This window comes from Tachysurus fulvidraco, chromosome 2 (genome assembly GCF_022655615.1).
Source record: "Tachysurus fulvidraco isolate hzauxx_2018 chromosome 2, HZAU_PFXX_2.0, whole genome shotgun sequence".
In the NCBI taxonomy this organism is placed as follows: Eukaryota; Metazoa; Chordata; class Actinopteri; order Siluriformes; family Bagridae; genus Tachysurus; species Tachysurus fulvidraco.
In genome coordinates, this window is record NC_062519.1 from 30,651,709 (window position 1) to 30,672,347 (window position 20,639).

General features: G+C 37.3%; 1 protein-coding gene across 26 annotated transcripts in view; it reads left to right on the top strand.

Moving 5' to 3' along the window:
• Positions 1-3,222: 3,222 nt before the first annotated feature.
• The window catches only part of ptprsa (protein tyrosine phosphatase receptor type Sa), a 208,282-nt gene continuing 190,865 nt past the window's right edge, over positions 3,223-20,639 (top strand). For 9 of the 26 annotated variants that reach the window (XM_047805214.1, XM_047805219.1, XM_047805169.1 and 6 more), the window contains exon 1: positions 3,224-3,552. The gene's annotated coding sequence lies outside the window, so the exon portion shown is untranslated. Of the gene's footprint in view, positions 3,553-20,639 lie in introns of all 26 variants that reach the window. The other 17 variants (XM_047805225.1, XM_047805228.1, XM_047805230.1 and 14 more) reach the window with 4 other exon arrangements.

A 20,639-nucleotide genomic window follows, 5' to 3' on the forward strand; every position in this document is an offset into this window, starting at 1 on the left:
AGACAGTAGAACATCTTAATATCCAAAAATTTTCCTTAAAGGTGAATTTTGTTTTTACTTGTATTTTTTGATATGCGTCAGGTCCATATGTGTTTGTGTTGTGTCGGGAATGTGAAAATGAGCTGCTATCTCCCCTGTCAGTTCTAGCCACTTAAAAGAAATAAGCCGAGAAATCAGGTCAGTTAGAAAAGCTGCTCAAAGTGACGTAGAAATGATCGAGCTCATTACTATTCATGAGCTCTCCCACTTGAGACCACGCCCACAGAATTTGTTTCTGGTTTAAAATATCGCAGACAGAAACACAATTACAGCAAACTAATACCTAATGTTTCCTATACAGCAAGGATGGCTGAACGTCAGTATACCTGAAGAAGCCATTCTGCCGCAATTCCAGGTGATTGTAAACAAAGTTCCTCTAGCCTAGGCTACTTATTGCGCTGGGTGAATGAATAGTCACGCTCTCATATCCTAGCGGGTAGCCAATCGGAACCAAGCAGCATAGCTCAGTGAATATTAATGATAACTGGCACAAATCGAGCTGAATCTTCCTGCAGGCTTTCTATACCACACTAGAATGGCTTGAAACAAGGTAACCAAGGCATTTTATTCCACAAAAAATGTTACCATGAGTCCATTGTAAACTTCAGACAATACCACGAAAGTAATGAAATACGTGTGGCAGGGCTTCTTTAAGAAAATTTATAGTTTTTATTACTTTTACTATTACTATACTATTTACTATACTATTACTATGATTAAATGTAGCAGTATGATCTATACTAGGATCTGAACTACAGGTAAACTTAATCCAAACATCATGGGACAGAGCAAAGCATTCTTAAATACAATTTGTTTTTACACATTTCAGGGGCACTGGCTTAGTATTTTGCATTGGTTCTCCCTGTTTCTTCCTGGTAGGTTGGCTGGCCTCTGTAAATTGTCAGTAGTGTGTGAATAGGTGTGAGTGTGTGTGTGATTGTGCCCTGTAATGGACTGCCATCCTGTCCAGGGTGTCCTCCGCCTTGTATGCCGAATTCCCTGTGACAGACTCCCGGCTCCCTGTGACCCTGTGCATGATTAGCAGTTCAGAAAATGCATGGAATGTACTGAAGCACCTTAGTCACTTGCTGGGAGTATACTTTCCTCAAATTCTCTTGTGTAGGCTTTAATTGTTTCATTTTGGCAGCACCAATAGGCCACTATCAGTTATATTCTGCTTTGAGTGCTAATTTGTCTTACCAATTCTGTCCAAATATACACATCCTAAAGTTATAAAATCAGCACTAATTAGTTCATTACTTTATAATTATTATTCACAACCATAATTAACGATTTGTGTAAGATTTATACTTGTACAGAAAAATGTGGTTCATTAGTTCTGAGTGGTGTCCATTTAAAATGGTCCTTTAAAGCAATTTGATTTTCAGCACTTCACTCTAGAGCAACACTTGGCAACCCTGAGCGTTTCTCTCCTCAAAGTCCTCTGCGTAGGCTTCTTTTATGCCATTTGGATTGCATTCATATTTGTGCCACATGCCGGGTAAATCATCCTTAATATGATTCATACTTGTACAGAATAAATGGTTATGGATCTTACGGTAGTGACAACTTTGGTTGTTAATTTGTCTTCAAGTTAATGTAGAACCTTTTTAGGCACCATGAAAGAACCATATTGCAATACAACTTACAATAGTGTGTAAACGATCTACCAATTTTTAAAAGATTTTTCCACTTCATGCTGTTTTCAACAGTTAAATATGCAGCTTCATGAACTAGTCTGAGAAGTATGATTTGATTCTCTATATGTTGACAGTATTTGCTTTGAAACAGGAAGTCAGAGAGGCAGCCTGTTGTAGTGCTTGACTGATTTGAACAGCCTATTGCGTTCAAGATACAACACACGGCAATAAAGAACCACAAAAGTATAATGAGAGCCTTTGAGAAGAGTTTCTTACTGTCACCTTTCCCCACAGCTGTCAGCTTTAACGAGCATGATGGTTTTTTTGTTTTGTTTTTTTAGTTATAGCGTACATGTTTGATTGGAGGTCCTCGCATCAAATTTGGTGGCACCAATGGTGATGGTGCACCACAGGAGACATCTGACAATTCTTGGTTATTGATAGAGAAGCTCTGACAGTATAAAGATGAAATCATTCCCAATTTTTTTAGGTATATCATTCTGCATTGAACAGCTCCAATCTAATCAAACAGTTCTTTGGAAAGTCACAAAACCACCAATTTGCACAAGCCCCACCCTTTTCCAACTGAATAAACTCCAACCACTTTTTCTCACAGAGGTTATTGTTTGAAAAGAATAACGGATGAAGCTCAGTGAAAAACACATAGCTGAATCGTGTTCATGGCTAATGAACTGCTACTGTGGTGCAAGACACACCCCTTAGGGTGGGACATACACATTGTAGAGAGTGTTTAATTGGGTGAACATAGGACTATTACAGAATAAATTATAAAAAAAAAAAAAAAACATTTTTGTTCTATTTCCAGAAGTGATGAACTATAATACATAATTATTTTTCACCCAAGATGCTGAATTGTATTGAGTGAAGCACAAACAGATCTCTTAAACACCCAATCTGATTTCAGAGAATATTTAAAGGTGTTCTTTGCTTAGAGGATTTATACAGGTATAAACCTATAAATGTGATGGTGATGCTGATGCTGCTGATGCTGCTGATGCTGCTGCTGCTGCAGCTGATGATGATGATGATGATGATGATGATGATGATGATGATGATGATGATGATGATGATGATGATGATGATTAAGTCAGCAGCTAATAACTCTGTAATAATGTTTAATAATTGTTGATGTTAAATGCTAGAGCCGGTGCAAGATTCTTTAATGTACTCTAATGAATGCATGAATAAAGTACGCGCTGTTGCGTCTTGGTCATTCTCCTGTAACAATATAAAACACACCAGCATTAGGATGCTCACCATCCGTAGTGTGTGACATCGACACGTTATTTAATACAGTTGTGCGGTTTGAGAACGCGGCTTATGACTTCATCCAAAAAGGGGCGGTGTTGTGGGAGGAAATAAAGGGGAGCAGGGGCGTGGCTATGAGAGGACGTAGCGAGAGAGAATGGTGGTGTGTGTGTGTGTGTGTGTGTGTGTGTGTGTGTGTGTGTGTGTGTGTGTGTGTGTGTGTGTGTGTGTGTGTGTGTGCATGACATCACCCTCCTCTCGTTTCTCCAAACCGGCGGCTTTAGGAGGAGCGGCAGTCCTACCGTACACTCGCGCGCGCGCGCGCACACACGCACACACACACACTCACACGCGCATACTCGCATACACACAACGAGTCGCGCGACGCTACCGGGGGATTTAAACCTATATTTACCGCCAAATTGAGCGGCTCGGATCTCGGAAAACGCATCCAAAGGGATTATTATTATTATTTATACATTTAGAAGTATGTATATTTATACATATATACATATATATATATAAATTCTTGAAGATGTGAACTGGTTTTGCGCGTGCACGAGGAAAAGGAGAGCGGTCGTTTCCTTTAGGAGCAAAAAAAAAGGTAAGAGCAAGTTATAAAGGCTGATAGAAAAACAATTGCATTTAGGGAATTTACAGCATAGAGTGCTCTTGGAATTTATTTATTTATTTGTTTGTTTATTTATTTATTTATGTAATTATTTTTCTTTTGGAGATTAATATTGGTTAAAGTGATGACTAACTCGTGCATTTCCATGTGATATGTCAGGACTTGGTTGGTGACTGGGATGCTTTTATGTCATTATTTCTTTAAATGCGCATCAAAACGTGCATGTTTTACTTGCATGCGGTGCTCGATGTGGTGTACAGAGTTTAAGAAGCTGTTAAATGTGCATACAGTAATAAAGGTGCATGACAGAGCCGCGGTGTCAGTGATGCCAGCCCTGATAAAGTGACAAAAGTATAGGCTGTAGGTCATATAGGAAACGATCACATCTATTTTAAAGTGCATATAGTGTTCATTTTGTGTGTCTAAAGATGAAGCTGGGACATGAAGCAAATAGACGCTGTGCTGTTCTGAAGGACCGGAGTGTGTGTTGTCTCTTGTTGTGCGCTTTGGATGCGCCTTTCAGTTTCGCATCAGCATCGTGAAATATCAGAATTCTTAGGCTTCTATTAAACTGACCATTCTGAATGTGTAGGATATAATAGATCAAGGAATTAAGCCTTAAAACGACCAAAAACACCATACGGTTTTTTTATTATTATAATTATTTTTTCTCCAGCTCCTGCATGTGAGCAAATGCTGGAGACTCGGAAAGCCTGTCAGTTTCGTCTTTAGGACTTTAGGAAATCTGACGTTAGATGGAAATCATTAGCATGCATTTAGAGACTTTTGCTCCACCCTACTAGTGTGAGCGTGATTATATATGCACACATACACACATCATATAGCCGGAATGTCCATAATCACACACAACGGATCCTGCACAAGAGTGAAGAATAAAATCCCAAACGGAAGACTAAAATCACATCAATATATCTTTTTGATTTTTGAGGTTTGCGTGCTGTCTGGATGCATCACGGCATCTGGTACTGAAATGATCCATAAAGATCTGTGCGATGCGCTCCCGTCGTGGTGGGTCGCGCGTGCGTTTATTCTCACAACCCCATACGTTCCTAATTACATCCGATGTTTTATTTGCGCCACGTACTGTAGGTCGACTATGTGTTGTTTATTGGTCTAAAATTTTGTACTATTCTCCACAATTCAACTAACTTCTGATCGCGGTTTAAGTGTGAAAGCAGGATTCAGCGCATCATTTTAACCTCAGTCTCATATTTAAGAAGGGTTGCCAGATTTTGTTGCTTGCGTTTAATTCGGCACGGATTGAAGACCCTCTACATCACAACAAGACGGTCTAACCCTGATCATGGGCTCCTCCGAACACACCTGGGACATTTCATCAGCCAAAATCTGGCAACCCAATTTTCCTCTATTATACAGAACCAACATACACAATTGATAGCCAATTCAATATACCACATACTATAACTAGGCTATATAAATGAATTTCATATATATCCAACCTCATCAGTTAATTAATTACATAACCAATTAGGGGGAACGGTGGCTTAGTGGTTAGCACGTTCGCCTCACACCTCCAGGGCTGGGAGTTCGATTCCCGAACTGTGGAGTTTGCATGTTCTCCCCGTTCCATCGGGTACTCCGGTTTCCTCCCCTTGGCATCTCTGGAAAATTGTGTGTGTGTGTGTGTGTGTGTGTGTGTGTGTGTGTGTGTGTGTGTGTGTGTGTGTGTGTGTGTGTGTGCCCTGCGATGGGTTGGCACTCCGTCCAGGGTGTATCCTGCCTCGATGCCCGATTACGCCTGAGGCTCCCCGTGACCCGAGGTAGTTCGGATAAGCGGTTTAAATGAATGAATGAATAAATGAATGAATGAACATAACCGATTATAGCTGAAAACTGTATATCTGGCAACCCGAGCAGTTTGGGTGACTGTAGTTCCCTCAGGTCCGGTTTCATAAGTAAATTTAAGAGAAATTAGACCTAAACGAGTAAAATTCGCCTCAACTATCAAATACTAAGAAAAGAAATGAGCAATTTTCCTGACTTGTTCTTCGGAGTGAACAGCACAATAAATATCATGTGGAATAACGCTGTAAGACACGCTACATTTACACAGGATGGATATTGTGCACTTTTTAAATGTATTTATTTCACACTTTGTCGATAAAAGTATGTAATATTTCAGATGGCTATTTAAAAAACGCACATCCGACTGTGTTCTCATTAGCAGTGTAGTATCCTATGCGGTTTGTCGGTTTGAGACGCAGCCATATGGCCAGTACGACCGTTGGTGTGTGACATGGCTGTTCCTGCGCACTGAAGAACTATTTCTGGGCACCGTGTTAAATACGGTTGAATGCGGTTTGGGACGAAGCCATAAGATTTAAAAGTAAATTTGACATTGCAACCGTTGGGGTAAACGGCTTCCTTATATGGCAGATAGTGGCAGAACGGCGCATGAGCAGTATTGTTTGCTCTCTGTCCCATCTGGAGCATCAGGTTAAATATCGGGTTTACTGTATGCACTGCTGTGAGAAATAACATACTACATAAGCTGCAAACATTTTCCTTGTTTTTCATATATATATTTATAATGTTCGTATATCCGATGAACTTTAAATCTCCTGGATTAACGCATATTACATTTCCATTGACAATTATTAATGTAGTAAATTAATGCTATGCTTAAACCTTAACCTTAATATCCAAAAGAAAATATTGTCTTTTTTTTATTAGTAGTAGTATTATTAGTATCATTAGTATCATTAGTAGTAGTAGCATTATAAATACAAGCTGAATGTCCCCACACGGTCATATTCCTATCAATGCTGGGACATGTAGTCCCCTCCAAAGCTATAAACACACACACATACACACACACTCACTCACTCACTCACTCACTCACTCACTCACACACAGACACATACACACACAATGATGTAACATCACAAATGGACTGCAGGCTGACGTGACTCGACTCGTCTTCTTTTTGTGTCATGTTCATTTCACAAACCTTTTTTCTTATTTCAACACAGGCCAGGGACTTGTATTTTCAATGAAGACCTTTGCATGTTATCATTATTGTATTTTCTTTATTTTTGCCCTCTGGCTGATGGAAAACAGAAATGGAGGCTATCAGTGCTTTGCATTAGGAATGATCCAACCAGCATCTCTCGAGGCTGATCTATTATCTTAATAAAAATTATAATTACAAAGCAGAATGCTATGATTGTCTTGAAGTCATAAAAACAGTTTATACTGCTTAATCAATAGCACCACAGTGACATGTCAGCAATCCCTCTGATTCATGCATTCTCTGCATGCACAGTATTCAGCTTTACACACATGTATTCAGAAATACAAAATGACATTAAATATGTTCAGATACCGTATAGATCTTGAATTTGTTGGTTGGTAAAGCTACATAATTTTGACATTAAATATCATAAATATTATTTTAAGTAAAAAAAAGTTTCCAGATTATATTCATCTAATATTCTGGAATTTCCCAGGATAAGAGTCATCCTGTTGTGTATTTAACAGTGAAATATGATGATCTTTGTATCCTGTAGAGCAACAGTTCACAGACACACACACACACACACACACACACACACACACACAGAGAGAGAGAGAGAGATTACACAGTGTAGCAGGACCAGTCTAGGTTAAACCATCACTGTTAAACCATTATCAGAGGATCAGAACATTTATCTTCTTATTTTTCCAAATTGAATGAAATTTTGATCCAAAAGAATTTACAATTAAGGCAAAGACATTTTCTAAAAGCAGGCGTGCAGAGGCACATGGATGTATGCTGTAGCATAATTTATTAAGGCTTTTCCACCAAGCGCCCTCATTACTGGACAAATCTGCAAATTACTCAAAAAATCCTTAATTAACAATCGGATAACAGGCAGCCACAAACAAAATACAGAAGCATGACAAAATAGAAGTGGCAAATTAATGCAAGATTGCAATGCAGGATGAATAAGAGACTGACAGAAACACAAGACTATAATTATAGCTACTTGGTATAAGAAAAAGATTTTTTCTCCAGCCTATTAAAATCCAAAAAGTGTTAACATAGTAGACCTAACCCAGTAGAGAGGATCATGAGAACCACTCACTGTTGTCTGACATAATGATGCTTGATCCTCACCAGCATGTTGTGTTGGTCAATTAACCCTGAATCCATTTTAATTCTCTTTCTCCCTCCTGATTGGACAGCTTTTTACTCTACACTCCACCCTACATTGAGAATGCCACAGGGATTTTTTAAATTATAAATTATATTATCAGCATCAAACTGCATGAAAAGTAGAATCTTAGTAATCTGTGAATTCTTAGTAATTGTTACATCCCAGGGGCACATTTACATCCCAGGGTCACCGGTTTGACTCCCGCCTTTTGTGTGTTTGTACTTGTGTGTGTGTGTTTTCTGGTTTTCTCTGAGTATTCTGGTTTCCTCCATAGTCACCGTATGCTGATTATCATGACTAAATTGTCTGTAGTGTGTGAATTGTTGTGTTGTTGTAACCTGCAATGGGTGTTACCTGCTTCATGTCGAGTCTCCAAGGATAGACCAGAGGTTCCGCATGACCTGTGTAGGATAAGCAGTACAGAAAGCAGTACGTCTTCCTTTAGGTATATGAAACCCATGCACAAGTTTGTGTAAAACCATGTTAATTAACAAGCCATGTTAATTCAAATAGAGTCAATATCCGAAAAAATATCCTAGATTTTCTATGTGGTCACAGATGTTTAGACCCCACTGCATATAATATCTAGTTGTATAGGGTAAGTACTAATTGTACACATGCTCATTCTTCATACAGTTGTTCTGAGTATGCTCAAGTACACATGCTCATTCTTCATACAGTTGTTCTGAGTATGTTTGAGTAATTATTATTGTAACCATAAAAAATAACTGTAAGAAATGTCCATATAATAATGAGGTAAGAAATAACTACATATCCTCTATGTTTGCTGTAAGTCTATAGAGCAAAACATCTTCAGGGATTTAGGAAAAGACAGTAATTATGTGTATTGCATAGAAAGTAGCTCAAATGTCATTTGTAGGACATTAAAGACATTGTAAATCTCAAGTTTTGGCCTGTGATTACTTTGAGAAGGAGGAAATGCATAGAATACAAGGGAATACATGAATTTAAGGAATTAGTTCATGACTCAGAAGCCATTTCATGGACCCCTGAAAGGTTTTGTACTGAGATTTGAACTTACAAATGCCTGACCACTTGCAAAGCACTTTACTGCTCGCAATGGTTTTAATGTGTACATTCATTGCTACTCATTTTCATTAAGTTAATTGTCACTACTCATTAAAGCACATTTCGTGTTCAGCCTCTTCATTTTCATTAATAGTTTAATTGTATGGTGATTTTCAAGTAGGTTTAACAAGCTGAATAAAATGTATTGCTCATTTTCATGTGATGTATAAAGGTAAATAAATTCCTGGTAAGTATAGCACATGTTTCCCAATCCTGAAAATCCTCTAGTTAACACTAGAATGCTGTATGCTGGATTAATTATTCGGTAACAATGATATAATCTGAATCCGGATGAAACCAAGCAAGATCATGTTCAGTTATTTTGCTGACTTTTTATTGATGTTGACAAGACAAAAAATTTTTAAATTGTTGCTTTAAAGTGAAAATTAATCAAGTAGTAAAGATAGTATCCTATAATAAATTATATATTTTCTAATAAATATACTCATTAGCAAACCAACATATTCTGTTAGTGTCCACTTTTTACCACTTTTAAAGAATTGTGCAGCACCCTGGAGGTTTTAGTTGTCTAACTAATATAGCGATCATTCGTCCACCCTTGAGTGTTCATAGAAGAAGAAAAAATAACAACATGAAATGATGTTGAGAGGGTCATAATATCCCATGCAGTAAGAATCTCCTGCTCTGGTTCCCTCCCTCTCTTTTTCTCTGCTCCATGTTCTCACTCATGTGTGCTTGTAACTCTTTGTAAAGGTCATAAGGAACAGAGCACCAGGAGGGAGAAAGACGAGGCATAATCTCATGCTGCTTGGCGCTTCATTTAGGTCTCTTGGCGAGACAGCTAAATGAGAGAAAAGCTGTGGGTGGGGTTTTACCCTACAGCCCCTGAGGTCACCACTTCAAAGGTCACGTCTCGTCTCGACAGCCTGGCTGGAGTTCGGCGAGGTTTTTGGGCGACACAGGAGGATGAAATTTGTTCACTCCTTTTATTGAGCTGTCGTCCAGTGAGCTTTTACTCACTCACCTAATGAGCATGAATGATTCATCACTCATCTTCACTTTCCTCATGTATTATGCAACATAAGGAGAGAAGGATATGACTTTTTGGGGGTGTGAGAGTCCAGAAGAAGGCTGAGTTGACGCAGGTTGATGGGTCAGAAAAGCCTTGAGAGTTTTCAGTGGTACTTTAATACCAAACCTGAATATGTACAAGATGAAATCATATAATCTGACATGGATGGAGAACACTATATTTCTACATTTATAAGTACTATGTTATTCTACAGTTTATTATAGTATAAGGCTGAGTACAATAGTACAAATCACTGTAATCGTACAATGTCAACCTGTCATGAAACAGCTGCATAACCCATCTCTTAATACACATAACTTTCCCAGTGTGAATATTGACCTCGGTTGAGGCAAACCCATGTGCAAAGGGTTTGGGTAAGTATATTGGAACAGGATGAACTTGGTAATAAAAAAAAAGGTAAGCGATGGTGACAGGGGTGATGGGAAAGGGGGTTGGCCCACATCAGCCCTTATTGATTTGAGGGTTTGGAATTGTCTCACGCTGCAACAGAGATCTCCCAACTGCCTCCTTTTCTGTCCCTAATCTTTCTTTCTGACATGCGTGGTTAAGGATCAAAGCAGGGAGGTTGAATAAAAGCCCTGCTTTTGCTTGCATCTTGTCAGTGTGTGTTCTTCCCCTTATCACTGAGCTCCAAGGATCTCTTTTCATAGACCATGCTATCTATTTACACTAAATATTAATTAGAGTCACTGGTGGGTTTGAAAAATCCCTTTAAAGGTGTTGAAGAAACCGATTAATACAGGAAAGCGGATTTTAGAAGAAATTGTTTGTAAATGTTTCTGATGAATTGTTTCATGGAATTTACCTTCAGGGATATTTTGTGTACTGATGTGAGTACAATGAGATGTTTTCTGTGCATATCCCAAGTTAAGAATTGGGGTCAGATGGCTGGCCTGTTATCAATAAAGAGCAAATGAGGTTTAAGGGTTAATTAAGGAACCATCAGTGGCTTTGTAGTAAATGTATTTCCATCTAAGATTACCTTATTGTTTTTGTTTATAGCAAATATTTGTCTTTCAGGCAGGATATAATGTAAAACTATTAGAAAACGTAGTAATTTAGTGTTAGCAAGGAATTTTCCCATACCAACAAGTGTTTTATTCCTTTTATATTCTTTTGCCAATGGTAACAATTATTCAATTTTAATTATGTATCTATACTTTTTTCTGTGTAGTCACATGCCGGCTAATAAAACAAAAATGCAGATAGTTCCTGAAAAACTCCAAAGGTGACACTGGAGACTCCTTTCATCTATGAATAAATTAAATAAATGCCTCTTCAGAGAAGAGATTATAAACTTTATTCTTTCTTAAATATAAACCAATTTTTAAGTCTGTAATGTGGAGAATCTGCTGTAAAGTCTCTGTTATTTTATAAACAGTACGTTTTTTTAATTGTAAAAACGTACTTGAAAATCCAGTACGCATTGTGTGTACAGGAAATGACTTGAAATCCCTACACATATTAAATTCTAATGACTTACAATACTGTATGAATAAAGTGCCATAAAAACAAAATAAAGTTATTAAACCATACTGTAAATTCTGGCATTGTACTGAGCAAAACATTTCTTTCATGATCTTATTCTTAATTGTTGGTTTCTCTAGTGTCATTAAGCTCCTGTTCCTCTATTAGTCTTCAATTCTAATCCACTGACACACACTTGTGCTGATAACAAAAACAAAACCTCATTTTCTTAAGATGAGCAATTTGCGTTGACTTGCACTCTCGGGAATTGGGCTTTCTGTACTGCCTTCGATTATAGGGTTTTAGAAATTATTGATTTTTTTTTCATGGCTCTGATTAAACCTGCTTTTGCCCTGGATGTTGTGCTTCAGTACAGTGTGCTTCTGAGCAAGAAGCAGGAAACAAACTTTATGTGCCGTTGCAGCTGTAAGTTCTGTCAAGGTGCTGGTTTTTTCAGCAGTGCATCGATGAGGCTTATTAGCTCCGAATTGCTTTACGCATGAAGGAAACTTGAAACATCTGCCTTCAAGTCTGCAAGGAAATGTATGCGAGAGTGTGTGTATGCGCTGAATGTCGAGAGAGTAGTTTTGCCAGAATCCGAGGAATTTGGAAGTGTTTTCTCATCTCATTTTCATACCTAATTCTCTGTCATTCTGGAGTGCAGAAGTTACTGTAAGTTTAAAATGACCTGGGATCACAGCTGTCACAGAGTGTTGGAGTTATTGCATGCTGTGCTAAAAAAAATCTGAAATATTTAATACCATTAAAAAAAAATCTGTGTGAGTTTCTACAACCTTAAACATTTTAAGGAAAGATTAAGTGATTTTTTTCAAAGGGCACTTTAAATTGCTAAACTTAAATATCACTGTGTAATATTATTCTTTTCACACATATGTATTCTATTTTATTGGTTGCATCTGATTAGTCAGTTTCATTTTATATAACAGCACAACCTGATAAAAGTAGGCCTGTTCTTTAAAAGAATAAAATGAGCTACAAACCTCTAATCATATGAAATTCCAGGTAAGTGGAAAACATAAATAATATTATCTGAGAATAATCAACTTCACATCGGTAACAGTAGCTCATCTTCATTTTCCTTAATTATACATTACAACAAAATTGAGGAGAAATCCATTTGCTCAGATTACTGTAATCCTTGCCTTTTGCTATCACTTCTGTGTCTCTCCCTAACCTCCAGTGTGTTTAAAATTCAGCTGCTTGGCTTTTTTCCAACACCCAGCACTGTATCACGCCTTTGCTTCACAATTTGCCATAAAACAACACTTTCAAGGACTCACAGGGGTTAAATTGCAGACGGAGCACAGAGGAGCAAATGGGAGTGCAGCTGAGCTCCAGTACTATAATTCAATGAAAATGTAAATCACAGCATGGTGTAATGGCAGTTATAATAATGATGATGATGTAATACAGGTTCACACCGCTTTATAGAGAAATGCTTTCATTTGGAAATATTGTGAAATATATTCCATCACTCAAGGCCATTGTTAACATTTGAATCTGAAAAGAATCTAAAGATATTTAAATATGATTATGACAAAATTAACAAAAGTAAATCTGAATATGTAAACTCTGGCCACATAACTGTAGTAAAATTAATCTTTTAGAATAAAACTATATTTTTTAATTCTTTTTTACATGGGATAAAGATGTGTGAGAATCCTATGATCCTATGATCTATGAAGAAGATCTATGATTAATGAAGAAGAAGAAGAAGAAGAAGAAGAAGAATATTTCTTCTTCTTCTTATTATTATTATTATTATTATTATTATTATTATTATTATTATTATTATTATTGTTATTATTATTATAACAATAATAATAATAATAATTATTATTATTATTAGTAGTAGTAGTAGTAGTAGTAGTAGTAGTAGTAGTAGTACTAGTAGTAGTGTATTTTGTACTGTATTTATATTTTTATAAGAAATAAATAGTTATTTTGTTTTTTTTCCTCTTAATTTGAATTATATTCGTACTAGTTCATCTACTTATTTCTCACTTATAGTCATTAATTTTAGGGACCGTTGCCAAATTAATTGGCTCTTTCAGTGTACTTTGGATACTTAACTGCATTAGACTTTTTAGCTGTACTTGGAACAACTTCTAGAAACAAAAATCCTAGCATGAAAATGATTCCCGCAAAGAGATAATCATACCTTTTAGTAGCTCTTTCTGAGAGTGTATACAGTCATTATTACAAAAACTTATCATATGATGTCTCTTACGTCGTCATTTCAGCCATGCTGATCAGTTGCTTTTAACAGTTCATTTGAACTTCATTTGAATCAAATATCGTTTTCCTATGACTGAAAACATTTTAAAAAGACTCACTTCATGACTTTATTATGTTCGGACAAATGTTCTGTCTTCTTGACTATATATCTTATATATGTCTTGACTCTATAAGATGTTTCCAACCTATGGTTAGCTAGCTAGAGCAGTTTGTGATACACATTGTGCATCCCAGATTTTCTGCATTAAAACTCATCATAATAACATTCCTTTTCATACCAGGTAGTTCTTGTGATGTTATTATATTTTTATGGTTTAGTTTAACTCCTATAATATAATAAAATCATTAAATCTCACCTCAAAGCAAATCCATGTTCACCTCAAGCCAAAGTCTCTTCTTATGTTTGTCTATAATGTCTGTAGTTTACACACTTGACTGTAAATGGTGCATCATGGGAAACATCTCGTTTCCCCTCAACACCTTCCCGTATCAGGCTATTTACCAGCTCTCCTTTATTCTGTTACTTATATTGTTATTGTGTTCACTTGGTTGATTGAGTCACATCTCGCCAGGCTGCTGCGTTTAAAGATAATGCATTGCAGCAACTGCTTCATCAAGCAAAGAGGAAGTGACAAAGCTGCAGGCTGTTTATTACTAAGTGCTTGCAAGCTGCTTTTGAGAAAAAGTAGCATGTGCTTAATTCATGCTGAGATTCCTGTTAACCAACAAGGCATCTTTAAGACACATAGGGAGATGATGGATTCAGGCTGGAGGATAGCTGCTCTGATTTGCTCTTGGTATATTTCAAACTATACTTTATTTCTAGGTATTCATTTTGAGCTTAGATTTTTTTGCTACTTGTAAAGAAAGTTCTCTCTTTTAATATAGTAAAAGTAAAAAATATAGTAAAAGTAAAATGAGAGTTGGTTTGTTTATATACATACTAATACATTGATTGTATGTAAATAGACAGAAAGTATCATTATTACACTAGCTAAAAGCAAAAGAGCAATTTGATCATTTAGCTAAAACAATATAACCGTTTGTTATCTCGTTAGCTAATAAAAGTTTTCGGCTGTTTTACCTCAGAAACATATGACTGTAAGGGAAAGAAGATTCACAGTCTCACATGAAATCATGACTGTTTATAGCTGTTATAACATAAGTGCTGACAGGAACTAGCTTGCTCTTGGATATTTCATATCTATTAATGGGTATAAAAAAACAACAACACAAAGTGCCATTCATTAATAAACACAATATTCTCATTGTTAGGAAATTGCCGGGTAAACGAGGAATAAAAATCTAATCCTTTCTGCTCCAGAGGCTTTGATTCTTGATTCAGGTTCAAGCCTCACTTTGTTTCTTTCTGGATTTACAGGATGAATAGAATGGATGTAGACTGACACTGAGTACAGATGAAGACTCCTTGATAGAAAATAATTACCCTGTCCTAGGAATGATGTGATTCTGTGAAAACTGAAAAAGCAGTTTAGTGTCAGCCAGGAAACAGAGCTTATCGATCGTTACTCAAAGTGAGATATTTGCTTTCCACACAGTTTAACACGAACAAGCCCATTAATGGGGAAGCTAATTATTCTATAATTACACAGGGAAGCTCTTTTAAAATGAAATTTGAGTACGTAAATTATTACATTAGAGTATTAGGAAGCTCCTGCACATGGCTGTGACCTGCATGCTTGGTCAAATTTACCTGCCTCTTAAAGAATTTCTAGGAATTATATAACACACAATTAGTGCTGTGGTAATTACATTTTTCATGGTATTTCATTGATCTTCATCTGTGAAGATCAGTATATAAAAAATAATCATTTCAGGGAAGGTAAAATATCTTTAGTTACAGCTTGATGTGATGTAACTGCAGTCAATCCCTTCCTGATTTCAGATTTTTGCAACCAAATATGCTTGATTTTACAGCAGCATTTATCAAAATTTGTGATGCAGCTTGAGGAGATTTTAATATTTTTGTCTTGGAACTTCTCTGACACAAAGTAAGTCCCTGGGAATTAGTTGTTAACCTTGAAATTATATCTGGCCAAATAGAATAATTAAGCAACACCAATCCGAATACCAAATTCCCTACTAAAAGTTAAAGCATTTATTATAATATGAACATTTAGCATTGAAAAATACATATGGGATTTCAATGAAGTTGTAGACTTAAGTCTTAATTGTTTTTATATACTAGTTTATTCAATTCTTATGCATTTGTAATCGTGACTTCTCAAGTGCACAGAGTTAATTTGATCGGTTTACTGTGTCTAACTCATTCAGATTCATGTCTGCCGCTCTCTCCATCATCGTTTCATCCTCACTCATGGAGAGCCATTATCAACATCAGAGAGGCTGCTGAATATACATGAGCACTTGTTGAATATGCAGGAACGCCAGGGAATATGCAAACAGGCTCGCAGCATGCCATGCAGTTTGTCTGTGGCACAAGAGCCAAGTGGCTTTTGTTTCTGTAAAAAAGGCGCCAAACTGCTGACCAACACGTGCAGAAATTGCTCGCCTGTTTCTGGAAAACCTTTGCTGCTTGGAGTTGAGCATTTATAATTACAGACCTGAGCAGAAAGCCACAATTTACCATCACCTGATCCCATGTGTTGGTTGTTGTCTATAAATATACATAAATGGACTGTCATTGCATCACTGGTTGTGTTTAGCATCTGCCTGTTAATAATGATATGTGTGTGTATCACATTATGGCCATAATAAATTTAAAAAAAAATTCTCAGTGTCTTTTCAGTGCTTGGAAAGCATAATGGATGAGATGTTGTGATACATTTTTATTTGCAGCACTCTCAATCCCTGCGCCACGCTCTCCGTGCCTCTTTCCTTTGTGACAAATTTGGGCCAATTTATGGTTGTGTATAAAAGCTACGAGGCAATCCATTCCGAGCTCTCACTCTCTGATGTGCTTCCCTCTGATCAAATGCTCAGTCATTCATCAAACCCACTTCACCGGCTCTTAACTCCCTTCAGGATCTCTTCTACTACGAGGATCTCAATACATTTCCTCAGGCTCTCCGTGAATAAAGCCCAGACCTGGGACAAAACCTGTGTTCTTAGACCAACATATTTTTATCAAATAGGCTTATTCTTATTACAGTGGATCCTTCCACATGTTTTTTCCCCTTCCACAATTCTACCACTGTGATAGTGGAGCTTTCTTAAAAGTGGAATTAGAGAATATATGGTGGTTTGTGCATTTTTACACCATACATATACTTGTTTAGTGTGCGGTTACATCTATCCGGGACAATACACCTCTATGACTCGTTTGGACGACAATGTTTAAATTTGCCATTTCCTTATTGTGGTAGTTGGTGGCATGCTGATTTTTTTTAGTAACTACTTTCTAAAAGCCACAACTTGGCCCTTAACGTCCATCCATCCATCCATCCATCCATCCATCCATCTATTTCTTTACTGCTGATTTTGAAGATTGTTTTGAAGATTCTGGAGCATATCCAAGGGAACTTGGGGGCACCCGGGAACAAATGGCACAATCACAAACAGACACACACCCATTCACACATTACAGACAATTTAGAAATGCCAGTCAGCCTACAAAGCATGGTTTTGGACTGTGGAATGAAACTAAAATACCCTGAAGCATGACGAAGAAAATCCAAACTTCACACACTAGTCGAAGGTGGGAATTGAACCTCAAACTCAGGAGGGGCAAGTCTAACATGTCAACCTCTATGAGTATGAACACATACATTCCCCTGTCCACCAACAGGCTTTTAGGTTAATATCTTAAATGATTGCTTGTTATCTTTATTTATTTTAATCCAGTACTTTGTCAGGTCGAGGACGTGTCAGTGACTGCTTCTCTATACACTATGTGAGCTTTGTAGTTAATTGAACTTTGGCTTATTTCGCTGGTCACTGCGTCTGTGCTCCTCTGCACTGATCGATAATTCCATCTGTGCCCAAACAAGTGTGGGACAAAGTGCTCTTGTGATTGCAACTGGATGATTCTTGTATCGATCTGCACCAGGATGTTTTAGTACAGTTGATCAAAAGAGATGGCTGGGCTTTCCATTTGCCCCGTGCATCCAAAGAACACATACAATTATCTCTGTGGGCTAATCAAGTCTCAGATATTACACTGAGCAAACTGGCTTCCTGCTGCTTGCCTTTCACCAGCATATGTCTATGCTGCTACCTTTTCATCTGCAATTGATATTAATGAAGAGGGTATTGTAGAGGAACTGACATTTTCTGATCTTATTCTCTTTCTCTCTGCCTGACCTTTGGAGATGGTATTATATTAATTTTTAAATTTTAATTTAACATGCTGTGGCTTCAGTAGAAGACTCTCACTCAATAAAAACAATAAATTCTGTTGGATGCACTGAGAGAAAAGTGTTGTTATAAAATTAGGAAGTGCCACTAAAGAGAGATAAAGCATTAACTTTAAGTTGCATTTGGGACTTGGTGATATTCTGTGCAGTTTTTTTAGATTAATGCACTCCCAACTCTTATTACTTACTACAGATGTCCATCACACACACACACACACACTCCACATTACCACGAGGCATATCCCGTCTGACATCACTGACTTATTGTGACAGTTTCATCTGTGCACTTAGTGCACTCGCTCCCTTCACTTCCTCTTTTTGAGCTTCACCCAGACAAGCGGAAGCCTTTACACCTACAGACACTATCCATCATCCCCTCCTTAAGCCATGCTTCATATTCGTCTCCTCTGCGGTCAGTCTGTTTTTTTCCGCTGTGGTTTTAAAGGGTGATTGCTCTTTTCTCCCTACCTTGTTCCAAACACAGTAATGGCTTGATGTATTCATAATTCAAGCATCATTGATTTGTGGTTGGAGCCGTGCATTAGTGCTAAGGTGAAAAGAAATGTATCTTCATTAGTTTAAAATGCGCACAAACACACACCATTGAGAACTCTGAGTGAAGAAGAGCAAGAGTGGATTTTCTCAAATGGTAAAATGTAAAAATTACATTTTCTATGCTTTCAGTTTTGCCAGGCAGTATCTGATCACAAACTGACTTGATTAGACTTATTTCTGTTTTGGCTTAGCGTGTAGCTGTGTAGCAATGTGATCAAATCCTGGAATTCACAGTGCAGAGAAATCACATTTAGCCAGCAAGGTTTTAGACATCTATCGGCAGACTGACATTTTCAAGGACTGTATCTGTTTGTTGATCTGGTATGATATTTACAGAACGAGAGCCTAGGTAAGATTAGAAAGTAAATAAAATATCAGATTCAGGGTCTCATCAAACTAAAACTGGAGTACAAACCCCTACTAAGAGCCTTCGGGATATAAACATATGAAAAACATTCACATTGTGTGAGGCCTGGGCATTGTTTTCCCATCAATAAGTTGCATATCCACATTGCCTTGCTGTCACATAATAATTATGTTGGTGGTTAATCAGATGTCTAAATTTATTATGTAGCTCCTGAAGTTGCTGGTGGTGAAGTTAGGACACAAAGTGTGTAAACTCAGTTTACTTTATTAGGACCACTCTTAATATTTGGAGGCAAAATACACAGAAATAATTAGAAAACAGGCATGATACATCACACAAATATAATTCATAACCAGAAAACAAGAAAAGAGGCAAGTTTTATAAACAGGAACTATTAAACAGAAAGACAAACCTCTTAAGGGTTAACACAAAACAGGTGAACACAACGTGATAGAAAAGTAGTGAAGGGACTGGAAGACAACAACGAAAGAACAAGATGTGAAAACAAAATGACATGAAAACAGCACTCAGAATCTCCTAGATACCATGAAACAAAATTCTGATCATTTTCCATTTAAGATTTCATGCCATTTGCTTCCAAAGTATAACTGAACAATGAAATGGGAACATTACTGCAATCCTCCAGTGTGCTGAATAGAATGCTTATAAGGAATTGAGATTCAAGACGGATAAAATCATATTTCATTAATAAGCATTCTAGTGCAATTTGGGACACTGAAGTTCTGTCTCGGCAGCATGGTGACATTTCTGTTGTGTTTATTCCCGAAGTAAACTTGCCTTGAAGTAATTACACTATGGGTCAGCATCTAATTAATAAGCTAGAACAATGCAATCAGTCATCACAAACAGTTGTGAGACGCCACGCGGCTGGCAGGGGCTGAGTCTATTACTATTATTAGTGCACTGTCGCATGCTAAGCAGGACGACTTTTTCCTCCTGTCTGGCCGTTTAAATTTACATTATTCATGCGGCAGAAATTTTTTGTTATCCACAGTGAAGCAGAATGTAACCCAAAAATCTACTTAATACTGCTGAACAGTTGGAGGGTTCAACACCTGGCTGTGTAGGGAATTTGACCTGACAACCTTCTGGTCCCTGAGCTAGCACTCCAGTAAGCTAATTACAACACACAGGTGGTTTCAGGTGTTAGAGATCATCAAGTATTATGAATGTGTGCAAAGATCTTACAGTGATGGGAATTCTGAAGCTTTTCAGTAAGTGAAATAATTTGGCTCAGTTAAACAGTACAGTAAGAGTCTACGCTCTGACTTCCTAAGCGACTCCTTGATTATTTATTCTTTCAGCAAGACAAAGTCATCATTGACTTTCTTTGCCTAACTAGGACTAAAATTGTTAGTGAAAACATATGCCTCTGTTTAATGAACACACTCAAATTACATTGTATTGTATTTTATAAAATGAATTTTAGAGAAATTCATTCATCCTTTAGAGAGACACATTCATCCTATCATGTGACTCCTGTTGCCACAGCCGGCCACATTTGGGACACTAAAGAACAAATCTGTTTGAGGGATATCATAATCCCTTTTGCCAGTTGTCACACTAGAGAGACTGGCAGTTGAGGGCACCAATGAGCTCTTGTATGTGAAAGAAGGCAAATAGCACATACTCTGAGTAGATTACGCCAAATGAATGAATGATGAATCTCTGATACGCCTTGAAAAGATTTGGTTTGTCTGGCTTCATGCGTCTTGGAGAAACCATGTGAA